General features: G+C 43.3%; 1 pseudogene; it reads left to right on the top strand.

Annotated features, from left to right (window-relative positions):
* The first annotated feature begins 1,984 nt into the window (after nucleotides 1–1,984).
* On the top strand, nucleotides 1,985–4,759 carry LOC122070137 (annotated as a pseudogene).
* Nucleotides 4,760–19,895: the final 15,136 nt, after the last annotated feature.

Genomic DNA, 19,895 nt, shown 5'->3' with positions numbered 1-19,895 from the left:
TTATGCCATCGTCAAAAGTGTCATCACCATGCACATTTTACAAGAATTAATATTTATGAGAATACATGATCTTCAGGACTTTTCGGGCTTGGTTAAAATTCATGTTTCTTCTTTATGTGATTTGCTTATCTCAAAGAAGTTGAATATAGCGGAATTCCCCCACCATCTCAGCGATTCCTTGTGGTTTTCTAGACTTGCCCCATTCTAGGTATTATTAAAATTAATATTGATGGTTGCTTTTTGAGAAACCTTGGTCAATCAGGGGGTAAGGGGAATTTTTAGGGATCACCATGGTAATCCCCTTCATTGCTTTGCTCTATTCCAAGGTGTCGCTTCTAAATTCTGGGCAGAGTTTGCGGCATGTTTTTTAGGTAATCAATATTTCTAAGGAAATGAATCTCAATCAGATATGGTTCGAATGTGACTCGTTGTCTGTGATCTTGAGTATCAAAAAGGAATCTATTCCTTGGTGTTAGCTTTAGACAAAATTGGCTCTTCTATGAAAGTTATTTGGATAGGACTGATTATTCTATTTCTCATTGTTATCGTGAAGATAATGTAGTGGTTGATGGTCTTGCAAAGCATGCTGTTGTTACAAAATTTTCATCGATTTGGGTCACTCCACCAGATTTCATCTCGTGATATCAATTGGGATGCTCAATTGAGACCCTACTATCGGTTTAACTGAATGCTATATCTTGTGTGTCAAGGTTCCGTTCTGCTAATGGTAATGCTGAAGGTGGAACGGTTCCTTGACCTATATGTTTTGTTTTTGGCTTGTTGGCATCTTCCTGTATTCTTTCTTTCAATACAATATTAATAAATTTCTTTCCTGAAAAATCATATTTATCTTCATTAGGAAAAATTGTATATTATAATAAAAAAACAAAAAAGAAGCAAGATTTCAAATTATTTAACACCTTACGAGGTGTCAATAAGAATATCCCTTTATGGAAAGATATCTAACTCATTTTATTATGAGAGTTTTAACTCATAAATTATGAACAAGGTGGGGAATTCATTTGTTTACGAGGAATTATTAGACAGTAATACCCTTTTGTATTTCGTACATATGTGAAATTGCATATCTCTTTATTTTGATCAATCATATCTATTTTAAGCTGCAATAATTTTGTAACATGCCTGACAATCATTTTTTCCCTGCATTAAAATTCATGTCAAGTAAAACTTAGTTGAGATTTCAATATCAAAACTACCATATAAGATGGCAACATTGCCACTGTCCTTACAACTCATTATAACATGGACTACATAGCATTTCTTATTTTATTTCTCAGCCTCAGCCCCCCACCCTCACTGTATCGAAGTGGTTTTTTTTTTTTTTTTTGGGGCACATATCACTTTCTTGCATCGATACGTGTTTTTGTATACATTTAACTGCATGTACATGTTAGGTCCCAACATGCAGCACTTGTTCTACTTCCTACTATTTGAAAGGTGATAAATGATATATATGAAAGTAATAGACAATCAAATACGTATATGAAAGCAATAGATAATCACATACGTGCAGAATAAAGTAATACCACGTGCATGGTTCCATTGCATGTGAGTTATATGTATGATTGATACTTACATCTATCTCACTCAATCCCATCATGGACACACACTCTGCTTATAGGAGGAAGAAGTCAGTTTTACCTCTTCTCCGTGTCAGTTCTTTAATGTTGCATGAGCTAAGAAGATGATCCAGATTAAGATGTTGAATACTGACCGTACGTAGAACATATATAAGATAATTAAGACGCTTCTCTCTAACAAAGGAGAGATGAATGAGTCGATGAGAGTTGCAAATAAATTTTGAAACAAAAGGTTTAAAAAATAACCTCGATCTCCTCTATAAATAGAGGGGGCAACCAGCCTTTAGTGGTATTCAATCCTTGCTACCACCTTCCTTCCACCTTTAGTGGTATATTCTATCCATCTATGCACCCTTCTTCTCTAACCCTAAGAAGAAACGAAAATGGTGGTCATCTCCTCAACTCCAACTTATGACCGAACAAAAGAGTTAAGTAAGAGAGTTCGATGAGACTAAAGCAGGTGTGAATGGTCTCGTCGATGCCGGTGTTGTTGAGGTCCTCGTATCTTTGTCCACCCACCCGATACCCACCATGACTTGCCCTCCCAGGGTCAGCTGGATACCATTCAGAGTTGCTGTCATCAGACCTATCTGACTATTCCGGTCATAGATCTACAAGAAGCCATTAAAAGTGGTAGGAAGGAAGTAGTAGACAAAATCCGGGAAGCATCGGAGACATGGGGTTTCTTCCAGGTGGTGAATCATGGAATCCCTGAGAATATGTTGCAGGAGACGCTGGAAGGATTTCGAAGGTTCTATGAGCAAGATACGGAGATCAAGAAACAATTGTACACTCGCGATCTTGTTGGCAAGAAGGTCATCTACAACTCCAATGTTGATCTCTATAGTTCTCCCGCTGCCAATTGGAGAGATACCATGTATTGTGTAATGGGTCCTCAGCCTCTTGATCCTCAAGAACTGCCTCCCATTTGCAGGTACCTTGAGCTAACTTTAGTATACAAAATAAGGGAGAAAAAAATGAGAAAGAATCCGCTGCTCGTACGATCACCAGGTCGAGTTAGCGACCAACGCCTGTCCTATTTTCTACCATTGCAAGGATAAAGAGGGGTATATCTGAGAATAAAAAGGACAGGTGTTGATCGCTGACTTGTACGACTAGGTGATCGTACAAGCATCAGATCTATTCTCGAAAAAAATGCTCCCTCGTTGAGTGGCCCGCACGCTAGGAGGACAGATGGGAATAAAAAAGAGTGAGGTTTTTGTAATATTTCATAGGTGTGGGATGTCATTTCGCCCCTATATTTGGGTGCAAAGGTAGAGGTATGAGGGAGCCATTCTTTATAATAAAGAAGCCTGAAAGGAAACGTGATCATGCGTCTAAACAAAGATGGGAAGAATGACGGTCCCACCCCTTAGGAAAGATGAAAATTCTGTATTCATACCCATTGGCCTCCGTTCTGTTTTATAGGGCCATGTTGTCTTTAAGAGATCCTTATACCTAAAATAAATTGTAGGGAAACAGAAGCCTGAAAGTCACTGTGGCCGGTGCACTTAGACATAGAGGGGGTGAAATGAATACCCAACTCCTTATGAAAAGCAAAAATTCTATCTATATTGATGCTTTTATGCTGGTTCCCATTTACCCCATGCTTGCATAGGAGCTACTCTGCCTTTTCAAGGAATCCTCTCCCATATATATGTGCGGGAAATGAATATTCTCTAGTAACGTGGCTCATATAAAGATACATAGGGCGGCGAATAATGGCCCCACCTAGGCGTGAAATAGGGCCGGGTATCTTAAAACCCTAACCCAATCCTAGGTCCTCAAAATTCAACCCAGGCCCAACCCAACCCTATCGGGTTTATGTTTAGGCCTAACCTTGCCGGGTTCATACCAACACAACCTGGCCCTAATTGACCCTATCAGGGCTGGGTTGGGTTAACCTTGGCTTCTATAATTGTTGGATTAACCTTGATTGACATGTTTTTTTTCCATTCATGTCTCATATATTAAAAAATTATAAAAAAATAAAAATACCTATCGGAGCCCTAATTTCTATTTTAAAGACGCAAGGTTAAATTTTGGGTCGAGTTGGGTCGGGTTGAGCTGGGTTAAGGCCTCAACCCTAACCCAACCCTGACCTAGGATTAGGGTTTTTCAACTTAATCCGCCCTCAAGGTCAAAAAATTTGGCCCAAACCCTGTTCAGACTCAGGATGGGCCAGGACGGGTTCGGGTTGTCAGGGCCAATCTTTCACCCTTTGCTCCACCCATATGAAACGCATAAAATTAACCCACCCCTATATATGCCATGTGTATCACAAGAGCCGCGACCAGGGAGTTTTTTTATTTCTAATATATGTGATAGAATAATTAATTTAAGCAGTAACTGATATATGTTGGATCGCTGGATATGTGATGTCATCGATTGGAAGAGAGATATTGATGAAATACTCCAAGCAAGTAACAAGGTTGGGGATTGTTTTGTTTCGAGTTGCTGTCGGAGTCTCTGGGGCTTAACTCCAAACACTTGATAGACATGGGTTGTGCAGAGGGTCATGCTCTTCTCTCTCACTACTATCCCGCCTGCCCTGACCCTGAACTAACTCTCGGCATAAGTAAGCACTCAGACAATGATTTCCTGAACATCCTTCTCCAAGACCAAATCGGTGGACTCCAAGTTGTTCATCAGAACCAGTGGGTAGATGTTTCCCCCACGCCTGGACCTCTCACCATCAACATCGGGGATCTTCTGCAACTCGTTACTAATGATAGATTTAAAAGCATTAAGCATCGAGTAGTGGCTCGCAGCATAGGCCCAAGGGTTTCTGTGGCATGTTTCTTCACTAGAGGTGTTCAATCATCCACAAAGGTTTATGGGTCAATGAAGGAGTTGTTGTCAAAAGACAACCCACCTGTCTACAGGGAAACCACCGTGAAAGACTATACTACTTACTACCGAGAGAAGAGAGCTACTGGTGCCTCTGCCTTGCCACATTTCAAGCTGTGATATGGTTTTTATTTTTATTTTTGAGAATAATTTATGGGTTATTTTACTGCTGCTTGCTTCAAAGTGGGTTATTATTATTATTATTATTAGTATTTTTTCCCCCTTGTTCGTTGAAAATCTCTGCTTGTGTTTGGTGATTGTAAGAATGTTATGTTTGGTTTTAAGGGTTCTCTTTCTGCTTTGGACTAGGATGCTTAGAGTTGTGATCGATGATGTTTTGGTATTAGCTGCCCTCTTTTCTTGTTCGTTGATTTTAGAATTTTTTTCTTTATGCCGCATATGGAGAATCTCACTTTTTATTAGGGCTGTAAATGGATGGTCGAAATTCAAATTTGAATCTATATCCATATCTATTTAGGAGTATTCGTATTCTATCAAAGGGTATCCTAATCCAAATCCGAATTATCTAAAAAATAATTATTTGATCCGATTAGATAATCAATTAATGATTTTGAGGGTTCTTGAAGATTAGATAAGTTTCAGAGAATAAGTAAAAGACGTGAGACAACTTAGAAATATGGATTAAGAGTAAATTGTATTCATTAAGGGAGAAAGGTCGGGGTTGCATAAGTTAGAGAGTAAACAAATAATCGAAAATCCAAATTCGATCCGCATTCATATCCGTTTAAGGATATCCAAATCCGATCAAGGAATATCTAAATGCGATTACATTTGATTCGAATTCAATCCTTATCCGATCCATTTACATCGTTACTTTTTAGCCAAAGGGGGCGTCCATTTTTATTTTGTCTCGTATCTGGTGGATTCGCCCACCTTGATTTCTTATTGATGAGGGTATTTCTTCCCAACCACAGCATGAGCAGGGATCGTCCTGACCAATGCTGCACCTCGGCCCTCCATAAGGCCGTGCTGCCACCTCGGCATCTCATCATGCCGTGCTACCACCTCGGCCCTCCATCAAGCCGTGATATCACCTCGACATCTCATCAGGCCGTGCTGCCACCTTGGCCCTCCATCAGGCCGTGCTGCCACCTCGGCCCTCCATCAGACCGTATTGTCACCGCGGCCCGACGTCAACAACAAGGTTTTCAGAAACGTGCTTTCGTCCACCCCTATATTCAAGGAACGTAATCCCTATTCACAAGGACAAGACTCTATTCACTACACGTCACCATAGACATCTATCCCTCACACAGTTGATATTTCCGTGATAAGAGGGGAATATTCCCCTGGAATACCCTAGGACCCAGAATATTCCCAGAATCACAGAGCCACTCCCCTCAAGGACTCTTCGCCTAGACATGACTCTTCACAATCGTCTCCCATTCTCCTTCCATTAGCAGCCTATAAATACCAAGGTAAGCCTCCATCATGTGGGATCGATCGCTTCTTTTACTGGAAAAGCTCTCTTGAGCATCTGCTGTGGAAAGATCTGACTTAGGCATCAGAGAGTCCCTTGTCAGGTTAGCCCGACTCTCCCCTATCATCCATTCTGTGCAAGTCGGCTAAAGCACTAGGAACTGCAGGGAAGATCATCCGATCAATTTTTACTGCATCAGATTGGGGCCGTCTGTGGGAATCAGTTACAAAAAGTCACCTTGGACCAATGCAATTAAGGAGTGAGAAGGTCGTTTCTTCTACGACAACACAAGTAAGATCCACCTGCGAGTTACCACTTGGATGTCCCCATTCACCACCAATGGTAGAGCACGAGAATGTCTCAGCAGAGACCCCTTCACGAGGACCCCAGCAAACTAGGCCTGATGCGCAAGTTACCCAGGGAGAGGGGGATCAGCGCGAGCAAAACCCTCAGCTATCTCGCCATGTCCCATCATCCCGGGTAACTCACCCAAACATAAAAGAGCAGATGCAGAGCCTGCAGCTACAAGTGTTAGCGACAAACACACTGGTGCAGAACTTCATACGTCAGTTTAGCTCAGCACTTCCAGTGCCACGGACTAGTTCAGCTCAACCGCCTAGGCCTGTTCTGAGCAGACAACTCAACGATGAATCTCCTGACAACAGTGTCACCCCTCAATCAATAGCAAGGAGGGGGTCGGCCAGAACGTCACGCACTGGTCACTCGGTACCAACCTGGTCTCCTACCGAGGGGAGCAAGTAAGGTCTTGTTCCTACCCAGAATGGGAGAGCTCGTCATTCCGTGAGTCACTGGAGCCCAGAGACACATGATGTCCATAGATCCCCACCCCGGGTAGGAAGACGCCAGCTGTTGCCTCAAAGACTCACTAGAGGCGTGTGTCCGCACAGAGAAGAACATAAAAACTCTCAGAGGACAGCTCGGAGAGATCAACCCCATGGGGGTCAGGACTCGCCCATCAGGGCAACCAGAGGTGCACCACGGCAAGGTCAGGATTAGCTTGGTGGTTACCAAGGCCAAGGAAGAAGCCCCAGAGGAGGTGAAAGGGCATGTCGATCCCCGGATCTCCGAGCTAAGGAGAGAAGGGACGACTAGGAGAGCATCATCCAGCAACTCACTGAGCGAGTAGAAGGAATGCAGAGGCAAAGGCACCCGACTGACATAATTGTAACTCCGACCCATAATGCACTATCCGACGAACTAATAGATGCCAAGATGCCTCCAAATTTCGTGATACCAGTCTTCAATGGATATGACGACACCACAGATCCCTATGATCATTTGCTGTATTACAGCTCGGCCATGACGGTTCATGGTAGGTCAGATGCCATTCTCTATCGAGCCTTCGTAGCCTCATTAAAAGGAGCTACGCTAGTATGGATGTCAAACTTGCGGCCACGGTCCATCCGCAGCTATGAAGAGCTGACAAGAGCATTCCTCACACATTTTCAAGCAAGTATAAAGTAAAAGCAAACTACACAAAACGTGATGAACATAAGGCAGAGAGCAAGAGAGACTATAAGAGAGTTCCTTACTCGATTCACCAAGGCGACACTGGAGGTAAAAAACCTACCGGAAGGAGTGGCGCATAGCACGTTGTGCAACGGGTTAATGCTCCCTGATTTGGTCCAGTCTCTGGCCCTTGACTTGCCAGAAACAATGCCCGAGCTGTTAAGATGATGCAATCAATACGCCAACATGGAGAAACTCCTGACCGCCAGAGGGATAGCTGATAGGGGTGATCAGTCAGAGAAGGAGAAGAAAAGGACTCTGAGGCCTAGGGACGATTCCCGTGACCTGAATAAGAATAGAACAGATCAGTCACTTGACACTGATGAACCCGAGTGATATGAACTTGATCGTTCCTGAACAAACCTGCTCTTAGGGATCCAGGATTAGAAGTATTTTCGCTGGCCAAGGTTAATGAAGGCTAAACTAGAGGAGAGGAACCCCAATCGGTACTGCCGATACCACCGAGTCCATGGGCATGACACTGAAGACTGTAAGTCTCTGAAAAGGGAAATTGATGAGCTCATTAAGGCTGGATACCTTAACAAGTATTTGAAGCAGAAATATAGAGGGAACTGGCTCGAGCCGAGGAGAGATGATGTAAGGCTGAGCCGAGATAGGACTGAGCCATCGAAGGAACCAGTCACGGATCGAACTGATGTGTATGATAACCAGCCAGTGGGTCCAGCCATTCTAACAATCATGGGCAAACCTATGGTGGAGTCGGTCAGAAAAGCCAAAGTATACGTGCGGTTCGTATGCATCATGGAACAACCTGTCAAAGTCCTCAGAACGGATCCACCCATTTTGTTCTCTGATAGAGATCTAGAAGAGTTGAACTGGCCTCACAAAGACACTGTCATGGTTCAATTAGCGGTTGCCAACCACCCCTTCCATAGGGTCCTAGTGGACACGGGAGCCTCCGTTGACCTCATGTCATACGAAGCTTTCATAAAACTGGGGCTTGGCATTGGGGCCTTAAAACCAGCTCCAGGACCCTTGCACGGATTTTTAGGCATGCCAACAGAGCTAGAAGGAGTTGTAGACCTACCTGTAACCATTGGACAGGGAGCTCAGACAACCACTGCTATGGTCTCTTTGATGGTCGGCAAGATCGTCTCACCCTATAATGCAATCCTTGACTGACATGGTCTCAATGGCCTTGGGGCGATTGTGCCCACTAAGCATATGAAAGTCAAATTCCCCACTAGTAATGGAGTCAGAGAATGCAAGTCCAACCAGAAGGAATCCTGGGAATGCTATGCCAACTTCATAAAATCTGTCAAGAAACCATACTCGGGCTTAGCGTGTATGGTAGAAATTATTGATTTCTGAGATGAAATCCTCCTGACCAGAGCCTGGCCAGTTGAGTAGCTGCTTATTGTCCCAATCACTGAGGCCAAGTCGTCAAAAATAGTTCAGCTCGGAGCACTGCTAAGCTCCCAACGCCGCGATGAAATTTTGAACTTCCTCGGTGAAAACTCTGATATTTTCGCGTGGAAAGCTTATGATATGCCAGGAATCTCTAGGGCCGTAGTTGAGCACAGTCTGGACGTTTACCCTAACTTCAAGCCTGTCCAGCAAAAGCGCAGGAACTTCACAACTGAGCGGAACACCATCATTAACGAGGAGGTTGATAAACTCCTAGCCGTGGGATTTGTGAGGGAAGTAAAGTACCCGACCTGGTTAGCCAATGTGGTCATGGTTCCGAAGTCCAACAGGAAGTGGAGGATATGCATAGACTACACTGACCTGAACAAGGCCTGTCCCAAAGACTGCTATCCTTTGCCCCGGATTGACTCCCTCATAGACTCGATTGCGGGCCACGAGATGCTGACCTTCATGGATGCATATTTCAACTACAACCAGATAAAGATGAGGGTGGAAGATGAGGAGAAAACTGCTTTCCTCACCACCCAGGGCAATTACTGCTACACTGCATTGCTTTTTTGCCTAAAGAATGCCAGAGCCTCTTACCAGAGGATGGTGAATACAATGTTCTGAAGCCAGATTAGAAGAAATATAGAAGTTTACATTGATATATGTTGGTCAAGAGTGCGAAAGGCAATGATCATGTGCTAGATCTGAAGGAAGCTTTTGATGTCCTGCGACAGAACTAGATGAGACTAAATCCAACCAAGTGTGCATTTGGAGTAACCTCTAGGAAATTCCTGGGCTTTCTAGTGTCGCAAAGGGGAATAGAGGAAAACCCCTCAAAAATTGAGGCCATTCAAGAGATGCGTTCGTCAAGAAACATTCACGAAGTTTAGAAACTGACGAGGTGGCTGGCCGCACTCAACAGGTTCTTGTCTCGAGCTGGAGATAGGTGTCTCCCTTTCTTCAAGCTACTAAAAGGAGGAAAAGGTCAACAATAATTTCACTGGATGGAGGAATGCGAAGCAGCTTTCAATGAAATCAAGGCCTGCCTAACCCCGCCCCCTCTGCTGAGTTGGCCAGAGCCCAGAGAGGAGCTATAACTTTACCTCGTTACCTCCGCCGTAGCTGTTAGCGTAGTCCTCGTGAGAGAAGAGGCAAAGACCTAGAGGCCCATCTACTATATGAGTCATGTGATCCTGGAAGCGGAGACAAGGTACTGGAGGATTGAGAAGTTTACACTGGCATTGCTGTACTAACTGATCAACCGCTGAGAAAGTCACTTCACAACCCCAATGTAGCAGGACGTATGGTGAGTTGGGTTGTCGAGTTAAGTGAGCATAATATTGAATTCCGACCAAGAAGCGCAATCAAGGGCCAGGCGCTGGCTGATTTCTTGGTAGAATATACACAAACTAAAGAAGCGGCAGAGCCTGAGGCCGAGCTAAATAGAAAGTGGGAGCTCTTTGTTGATGGATCCAACACCACAACGAGGAGTGACGCAGGACTTGTGCTGTGAAGCCCTGAGGAATTCACGATACAGTATGCCCTTCGATTTGCATTCCCTGTAACAAATAACGAGGCAGAATATAAAGCCCTGATTGCTGGAATCAAACTGGCAAAGGCGATAATGATAGATGACTTGGTCGCACATAGTGACTCACAACTAATTGTGAACCAAGTCAATGGGCAGTACGAGGCCAAAGAAGAGAGAATGGCCAAGTATTTAAAAAAAATACGTCGGTTGGTGACCAGTTTCAACACATTCGCAATGGTACAGATCCCGCGGAGGAAAATGCAGTAGCAGATGCCCTCTCTAAACTAGCTACAGCAGAACTCGGGGATTGTGCAAGCTCGGTATACTTTGAAGTACTAAACCAACCTACATACAAGCAAGAATTGATGTGCAGCAATACGCAGTAAGCCGAGCCGAGCTGGATGGACCCAATTGTGGACTATTTACGAGATAGACATCTTCCAGGGGATCAGATAGAAGCAAGGCTAGTCAAAAGGAGAGTGGCCAAATAAACCCTCCAATATGGAACACTTTACAAAAGGGTAATATCCTGGCCCCTGTTGAAGTGCCTACCCCCGAACCGAACTGAAGAGACACTTCGAGAAGTTCACGAAGGAATTTGTGGGGGACACATCGGGGGCAGGGCACTGGCCTAAAACGTGTTGTACCAAGGATTCTACTGAAAAAAAATACAACAAGATGCGATGAAGTTCGTCTGGCGGTGCTTTAAGTGTCAAGTACATGCCCCAATACCACACGTCCCGGCTACAAAACTTAGTTCCATGATCTGCTCGATCCCGTTCGTAATGTGGGGAATGGATATCCTAGGACAGTTCAAGAAAGGGAAGGGCGGTGTCCAATTCTTGATTATCGCTATTGATTGCTTCACTAAATGGGTGGAGGCATGTCCCTTAGCCAAAATCACTGAGCATGCAGTGGAGAAGTTCATGAGGGATGACGTCATATACCGCTATGGTGTCCCAAATGTACTGGTCACAGATAATGGTCGATAATTCGACAATCAAAAATTCAGGCTCTTCTGCAGTAACTTTAACATTGATTTTCGAAATACTGTTGTAGCACACCCACAATCGAACGGTCAGGAAGAAAAAACCAACCACATATTCCTAGATGGAATAAAGAAGAGGCTGCACTGGGAAAAGAAGAACTGGGCAGACCAGTTGCTCAGTGTACTTTGGGCATATCGCACCTCAGCTCGGCCCCCCACAAAAGAGACACCGTTTCGATTGGCATACTGGACTGAAGTGTTAACCCCTGTGGAGGTAACCAAAGCCTCATTCCGATCAACGGTGTTTGAAGCTTCATAGAACAAAGCCGGGCTCCAAGCGAACATCGACTTCATAGACGAAGTTCGGGAAGAAGCACTTGTACGAAATGAAACCCACAAACAGAAAGTCCGGTAGTATCACAACCGAAGGGTCAAACCGCGGAGATTCATAGTTGGTGACTTGGTCCTCAGGAAAGTAGCTGCAGCAGACCCAAGAAGTGAAGGCAAACCAAGCACGAACTGGGAAGGCCCTTACATATTCTCTAAAGTGGTGTGCCCCGGTACTTACCACTTGCAGACTCAGGGGGTACAACTATACCAAGGGCATGGAATATTGAAAATCTCAATTTTTTTTACCAGTAGACAGTTTTATCAGTAGATTGAATTGAAATCCCATCGATTGGATTCTATTTTATTCACGAAGTGGATTAGATTCTATTTTGAAGCAATGTATTTGTCCCAAGTGCATACCAAACATCAATATACTATGAAGCTTCTCTCAAATATCTAGTTCTTCTAAGGAAACAAAGACCTTAACAACTAAGGCATAAAGACCGAGCTCCAGCTCAGAAGCATTTAAGATCGAGCTCCAGGTCGGCAGTATCTAAAACTGAGCTCAAGCTTGGCACCATCAAGACCTGACCCTAGTTTGGCAACTCAAAGACCTTAACAACTAAGGCATAAAGATCGAGCTCTAGCTCGGTAGCATCTAAGACCGAGCTCCAGCTCGGCAGCATCTAAGATCGAGCTTCAGCTCAGCAGCATCTAAGATCGAGCTCAAGCTCGGCACCATCAAGACCAGACCCTAGTCTGGCAACTCAAAGACCTTAACAACTAAAGCATAAAGACCGAGCTCCAGCTCAGCAACATCTAAGACCGAGCTCAAGCTCGGCACCATCAAGACCAGACCCTAGTTTAGCAACTCAAAGACCTTAACAACTAAGGCATAAAGATCGAGCTCCAGCTTGGCAACATCTAGGATCGAGCTTCAGCTCGGTAGCATCTAAGACCGAGTTCAAGCACGGTACCATCAAGACCAGACCCTAGTCTGGAAACTCAAAGACCTTAACAACTAAGGCATAAAGACTGAACTCCATCTTGGCAGCATCTAAGACCGAGCTCAAGCTCGGCACCATCAAGACCAGACCCTAGTCTGGAAACTCAAAGACCTTAACAACTAAGGCATAAAGACCGAGCTCTAGCTTGACAGCATCTAAGACCGAGCTCAAGCTCGGCACCATCAAGACCAGACTGTAGTTCGGCACCTCAAGCCCTTACGAACTAAGGCATGCAAGCCCAAGCATGGCTCGGCACCTCAAGCCCTTACGCACTAGGGCATGTAAGCCCAAGCCCCGGCTCAGCATTTCAAGACCTTATGCATTAAGGCATGTAAGCCCGAGCACGGTTCAACATCTCAAGACCTTACACACTAAAGCATGCAAGCCCAAGCCCGAGCCCTGGCTCAGCACTACAAAAGACCTTAACACAAGGCACCTCAAAAGATCGAGCCCAAGCTTGACACCCTCTAAGACTGAGCCCAAACTTGGCATTCTCGAAGATTGAGCCCCAGCTCAGCACCGCCAAGACCAAACCTAGGTTTGGCACCTTAAAAGATTGAGCCCAAGCTCGGCACCCTAAGATTGAGCCCAAGCTCGGCATTCTCTAAGAATGAGCCCCAGCTCGGCATTGCCAAGACCAAACCTAGGTTTGGCACCTCAAAAGATCGAGCCCAACTCGACACCCTCTAAGACGGAGCCCAAGCTTAGCATCCTCTAAGATCGAGCCCCAGCTCGGAACCCCTATGGCTAGGCCCAGGCTTGGCACCTCAAGAGCTCATAAACTAGACATCAGAGTTCAATTCCGAGCTCAACTAGGGAACAGAGCCACATTTAGACAGATGTACTGGTCCTTATTCTTCCAACAATTACTCATTTTGAGCCGGCTCAAAGTACAAGAAAATAAAGAAAGAAGCATAAGAATTTGAGAGATGAAGAATAAGCCCTCAAAGTACATCACTCCCGAAGAAGACATTTACATAATATATATATACAAGGCTAATCTCGGGGGGCTAATCCACGAGCCTAGCTATTCACTTGGCTATCCTTCGAGTCGGGTCACCTCTTCACCAACATCGATTGAGCCGTGGAGCTACACCGAAGTATTAGGGGCAGGAACGCGCTGCTCATAGTCTGTCAGATTGTTGCCTGGCATCTTACTCAGGATGAACCTGATGGCATCGTCCGAGCGGACCTGAAGCAAAGCAATGTTAATGTCAACCAACCACTTTTGACGGGCCTAGGGGGTCAGCCACCTCGTTGGCCCCCAGCTCGGCCCGGTGTTGCCTTTCCAGCTCACCAACCCTAGCTGCAAGCTCCTCCTCCTTCTTCTTGCGAGCGTCCTGAGTCTCAGATAACTCATCCTAGAGAGCATCATTCTCCTTCATCAAGTTGCTGTTGGTATTGAGCTGCTTAGCAACCTCTTGTTCCAGCTCTCTAGTTATCAACTCGACATCATTGGCACGGACCTCCTCAGATCGGACCATTTTCTTCTCAACATCCAGTTGGCTTGTGATCTTGTGCTACTCCCCATGAAGGCACTTTGCCTCCTCCGCCTTTGAACATGCGACAGCCACGTCCTTGAACCGTTGAGCAGCCTCGACTGAGAAAGTGAAGCAGCGCATGTCATACGAAAGTCAAGAGCATTTTACACCGAGTTGATAGCGTACGATCGAAAATATCAACAAAATTTAATGCTCTAGTTGTCCGAATCGAACCGCTAGAGCAGGGGGCTGGTGATGAGGGTATTTCTTTCTAACCACGGCACTGGCAGGGATCGTCCTGACTAATGCTGCACTTCGGCCCTCCATCAGGCCGTGCTACCACCTTGGCATCTCATCAGGCCGTGCTGCCACCTCAACATCTCATCAGGCCATGCTACCACCTCAGCCCTCCATCAGACCGTGCTGCCACCTCAGTAACTCATCAGGCTGTGCTGCTACCTCGGCCCTCCATCAGGCCGTGCTGCCACCTCGGCATCTCATCAGGCAGTACTGCCACCTCGACATCTCATCAAGTTGTGCTGCCACCTCGGCCCTCCATTAGGCCGTGTTGCCACCTCGGCATCTCATTAGGCCGTGTTACCACCTCGGCCCTCCATAAGGCTGTGCTACCACCTCGGCTCTCCATCAGACCGTGTTGCCACCTCAGCCCTCCATTAGGCCGTGCTGCCACCTCGGCCCTCCATTAGGCCGTGCTACCACCTCGGTCCTCCATTAGACCGTGCCGTCACCGCAGCCTAATGTCAACAATAAGGTTTCCAGAAACGTGCTTTCGTCCACCCCTACATTTAAGGAACGTAATCCCTATTCACAAGGACAAGACTCTATCCACTACGCATCACCATAGACATCTATCCCTCACACGGTTGGCATTTCCAAGATAAGAGGGGAATATTCCCCTGGAATACCCTAGGACCTGAAATATTCCCAGAATCATAAAGCCACTCCCCTCAAGGACTCTACGCCTAGATAGGAATCTTCACAATCTTCTCCCATTCTCCCTCCATTAGCAGCCTATAAATACCAAGGTAAGCCTCCATCATGTGGGATCGATCACTTCTTTTACTGGAAAAGCTCTCTTGAGCATCTGCTGCGGAAAGATTTGACTTAGGCATCAGAGAATCCCCTGTCGAGTCAGGCCGGCTCTCTCCTGTCATCTCTTCTATGCAGGTCGACTAAAGCACCAGGAACTGCAGAGAAGATCATCCAATCAATTTTTACCGCATCACTTATAAACTTGGCTTTGGGAAGGAGCTTCTCCTTCTCTTATTTTGATTAATAAATTGTATAATTTTAATTTATAAATGAAAAAAATTATGGCAAATGGTAACTAATCTTGTAGCTACTAATCTAGCTCCTGGGCCAATGGGAACAACGCACATGGGTATATCCACCAGAGAGCACATAAAGGACAAGAGAGTTGATTTCATAGAAACCAATGAGAGGGTGCAGGGAATAGATTACAATATTTTTTCCCTAGGAAAATACTATAGCCATTGGATGACAACATTTTGTTTTTTTTTTTTTTTGGGTCACCAGGAAAATACAAAGTCAAGAAAGTTCATATGCGGGTTTTAAACACATGAAAAAGGAAGATAAACAATTGAGTTCTTCAATTGAGTCCAGCTCAACTCCTTGTACAGGGAGAGAAATTTTCTATCCTTGTATAGTGGTAGGCTGCCATGTGTACTCTACTAAATCGAGCACCTTCTTTTCTTCTAAAAAATGAAGTGGGAACCCCCTTCTTTTCCTTAAGTCAGCAATGAATTTCATTAAGATGAGAGCTGAAAAATGAAACAAACCATTGAGTTACTATTCCACCTTCGACATGTTCATAGTAGAATAACAACTCAATCACTTAAAATATAAAAGAATTATATGAATATATATCTGGGTCTCTGTTGGAAATCCCAACTTAAATCATAATAAAGGAAGGAAGGAGTAACGACATTGAGTTACTATTCCACCTTCGACATGGCCATCAGTAGAATAACAACTCAATCACTGAAAATATAAAAGAATTATATGAATATATATCTGGGTCTCTATTGGAAATCCTAACTTAAATCATAATAAACAAAGGAAGGAGCAATGATCCAAGGAAGAAGTGGGAACTGGGTTTTGAGTAAAGAATAAAAAATAGGAGTAGAAGGTGCCCAATTTGGTGGAGTACACTTGGCAGCTTACCAGCGTACAGGGAGAGAAATTTCTCGCCTCTTGTGTGCCACTTGTCTTATACTAATGCACTGTTTGATAACGTTTTTGTTGTTTATGTGTCTAAAAATAGCAGAAACGATTTTTCACGTTTCTGGGAACAAAAATAAATTTTTTGGTGTTTGATAAACCTGTTTCTCTAATTAGGTAGAATTGTACGTTTTTCTGGGGAATTCAAACTTCAATCCCCAGCAATGATTTAGCATAATCGATTTATGAGGGTTCAGAGAGAATTGGAAGAAATCCACAAAGGCATCAATGAATGTCAATTTAAGGCTTCCACCAGCAAAGCAAAATTTCGGTGTATTCCTTCTCATTTCCCTGGAGAACCTTTGAACTTTGGAAAGCCTCTAGGTAAGGTAAATGCTAGGTTGAGAGATGCAACTTTCATCCGGGGTCCATTGATTTTTTGGCCTACAAGTTGTTCCTAGAAATGGAAAAACAAGTCTGACTTGCTTCGTCAAACCTATTTTTAGACACAGAAATAAGTATAAATTTCTATTTATGTTTCAAAAAACAAGTGAAACGAAACAGGTTTATCAAACAGCTTTTGTGGTGTTTTTCCGTTTCTGAGCACAGAAAAACACGTTTATGAAAACGTTATCAAATGGTGCCTAAACCAACCCCCTCCTCCTCCCCCTCCCCCTCCCAAAAAATAAAAATAAAAAATGGTGGCAGTCTCAGGCCGCAATGAAGTTTGAGTTTCAAGAGGGAGTACTTATGACTGAATAAAAGAGTTGAAGGGATTCGATGAAATTAAGGCTGGAGTGAAGGGACCCGTAGATGCTGGGGTGGTGAAGGTACTCTGCATCTTCTTTACCCTCTCATTATTGTCCAACTCCATGACACAGTGTCCATCCAGAGTCATTCTCACACTCAGCCCCAACTAAGTTTCCGGTCATAGATCAACAAGAATGCATCATTGACAAGAAATTAAGACTCTAGTCGAAGGAAGGAAGTGGTCGACCAAGTCCGGAAGGCGTCAGAAACATGGGGGTTCTTTCCAGGTGGTGAATTATGGGATCCCTTGTAGCTTGACATGTTTATTAATAGGTCTTTCCTGATGCAATGGTGCTACTTGACAGGCACCTGATTGGGACTGATCGATGAATGGCTCAACTTGGCCTGATATGTTTAAAGCCTATTCATAAAGCCCGACATGATCACAAACTGTTCAAAGCCCAGTTATAGTCCATTTAGAGAAAAATGTATCATTAACCCATTTAAATTCTACTAATGCCCGTTTAAAGCCTACTATTTCCCTTTTAGCCCGATTATCGATAGGCCAATTAAAGAATGGCACCCGACCAACTATTTATGATTGGGACCATGCTTGCTTAGCATATGGGGACCAATTACTTAAAACAGGCCAGTCACAGTGCATATTCCTAATTTGAAGAAGCCCGATTAGGCCTGACCAAAACCGACCCAACACGATTGATTGACACCCTTACCTTTATAGGTAGTTGACTTGTGCTTTGCTGATCACAATGCTGAAGGTGAAGCTCAAGTCTTCTATTTTTGTATTTGTTTATGTCCAGGTATGCTTGGATGCTAATCTTGTACATACTATTTTTTAAGCTATTCTTTGCTGATATTTAGCTTTAAAAAAAAAAAAAAAAAGGATACCACTACCTCTATAGGTGTATCTAGAACTTGATGCCTTCTTTTAATTGCTCTTTGTTTTATTTTTAAAAATTCTTTAAGTTTATGGTAAAAAATAGCTTTCAAAATTAATTTGAAAGTGACATTATTAGCTCATTATGAAAAGGTGTCTTTGCCATGCACATATTTTCGAGTATATATACATGTAAAATAATAATATTTAATCTTATTGAAAAATTGATATATTATTCCAAAAGACAAAAAAAATAAGATTATAAATTATATGACACCTTTTGGGTGCAATAAGAAAATTCTTATATGGAATGAGATCTAACTCATTTTATTGTGAGAGTTTAACTCATAAATCAGAAAGTGGCAAATAATTCATTTGTTTTTTGAGGAATTATCTAAGCAAAAGAGAGAGCGCATGCAGACAGTAATACACTTTCGTATTTGTTACCAAAAAAAAAAAATGCGTGTCATTGTATAATTTGATCAATCATGTTTATTTTTAGTTAGAATACTTTTGTTGTTTTAATAATCAACTTTGGAAAAAGTTTTATTGAACCTATGGAGAACAGTTCGTCCACAATTTTCGGGGTTCACAAACCCTTATATGATTTCAGTACCTTCCCAAAGTACCCTCCTTAGTACTTTCCTTGCACACCTCAAGCCTTGCGGTGAATTTATTCATCATGGGCACAAGAAAACTCGGTCCATCAACTTTTCTCTATATTAAAATTTAAACTTCGATCCAATTCCAAACATGTGGTTAACCACCTCAGTCCATCTCACACCGCCCATGGTGTGGTTAAGGTAGGGGATCCAAAGTCCTAAAATTTATGTTGAATAAGAGTTTGTTGAGATTTCAATGTCAAAACCTATCATAAAAGATGGCAACATTGCCACCTCATTTTTACAAATATATGGTTGTAAGCTTGTGTATATGGCACTAGGTTGGTGATACTTGATCCCCAACCCCACCATATCTATAAGCAGTTTGTGACTTTGGTTGGACGTGGTCTGAGCACGTCCATTCTTAATCAAAGACCTTCATACAGTACTAGGTTGGTGATACTTCTCTTTCACTCAATCCATCATAGCACATCTTCTTCACCAAATGCATTATTGAGTATAAGGCTGCGTTTGGTAGTCATTCAGTTTCAATCGAAAACAGAATTTTAAGTTTCTGTGTCAAAATGAGTTTTAAAACAAAAAAATGGTGTTTGGTGAACCTGTTTTAGGTACGATTACCTTAGTTCACTTTTTGTCATTCCATTATTTTGTGTTTCTAGTATTTTTTTCCCTTTTCATTTAAAGAAAATAAAAAAACACCTGTTGACACTAAACGTTTTATTTCATTTCTTTGTTTTCATAAAATAAAAGATTTTTTTCTTAATGAGTACCAAACACAATCTAAATAAAGACTAGATGTTAAGCACTGACTCGTACGTGCAGCACATGCAGGGTGATTAGAACCTCACAAATTATGTTCATCAAAATCTTACTTCTTATTAAAAGAAGGTCCCCCTACTATCATTAATCACCTGTATACTATTATTTGTTACTTGAAAAGCGCTCTTTCCAACCCCGTTATTCCATGGTTAGAAACGGGGAGTTCACTTTCCTAGGTTGTGGGTATGACCTTTATTAAAATATTCCCCGGTAGGCAACGTTTCCCTCGTTAGTTGTTTTCGAGTATGCGTCCCCATTATTAAAGTCAGGCGGATTCCTCGATCTTGGATATAGCGACAGATAGGATAAATTAGATGTGCCCCACTTTAGGGTATAGAAGGTAGATAGTTATGTCCAAAGATGCTAAAGATCGCCAGCTATAAAGTGATTTGAAACAAAAGATTCAACCTAACGTCACTTCTATAAATAGAGGTGGCAGCCAGCCTATAGCTTTCACCTTCAGTGGT

This window comes from Macadamia integrifolia, unplaced genomic scaffold (genome assembly GCF_013358625.1).
Source record: "Macadamia integrifolia cultivar HAES 741 unplaced genomic scaffold, SCU_Mint_v3 scaffold836, whole genome shotgun sequence".
Taxonomy (NCBI): Eukaryota; Viridiplantae; Streptophyta; class Magnoliopsida; order Proteales; family Proteaceae; genus Macadamia; species Macadamia integrifolia.
This window is presented reverse-complemented; position numbering and strand designations above follow the sequence as displayed.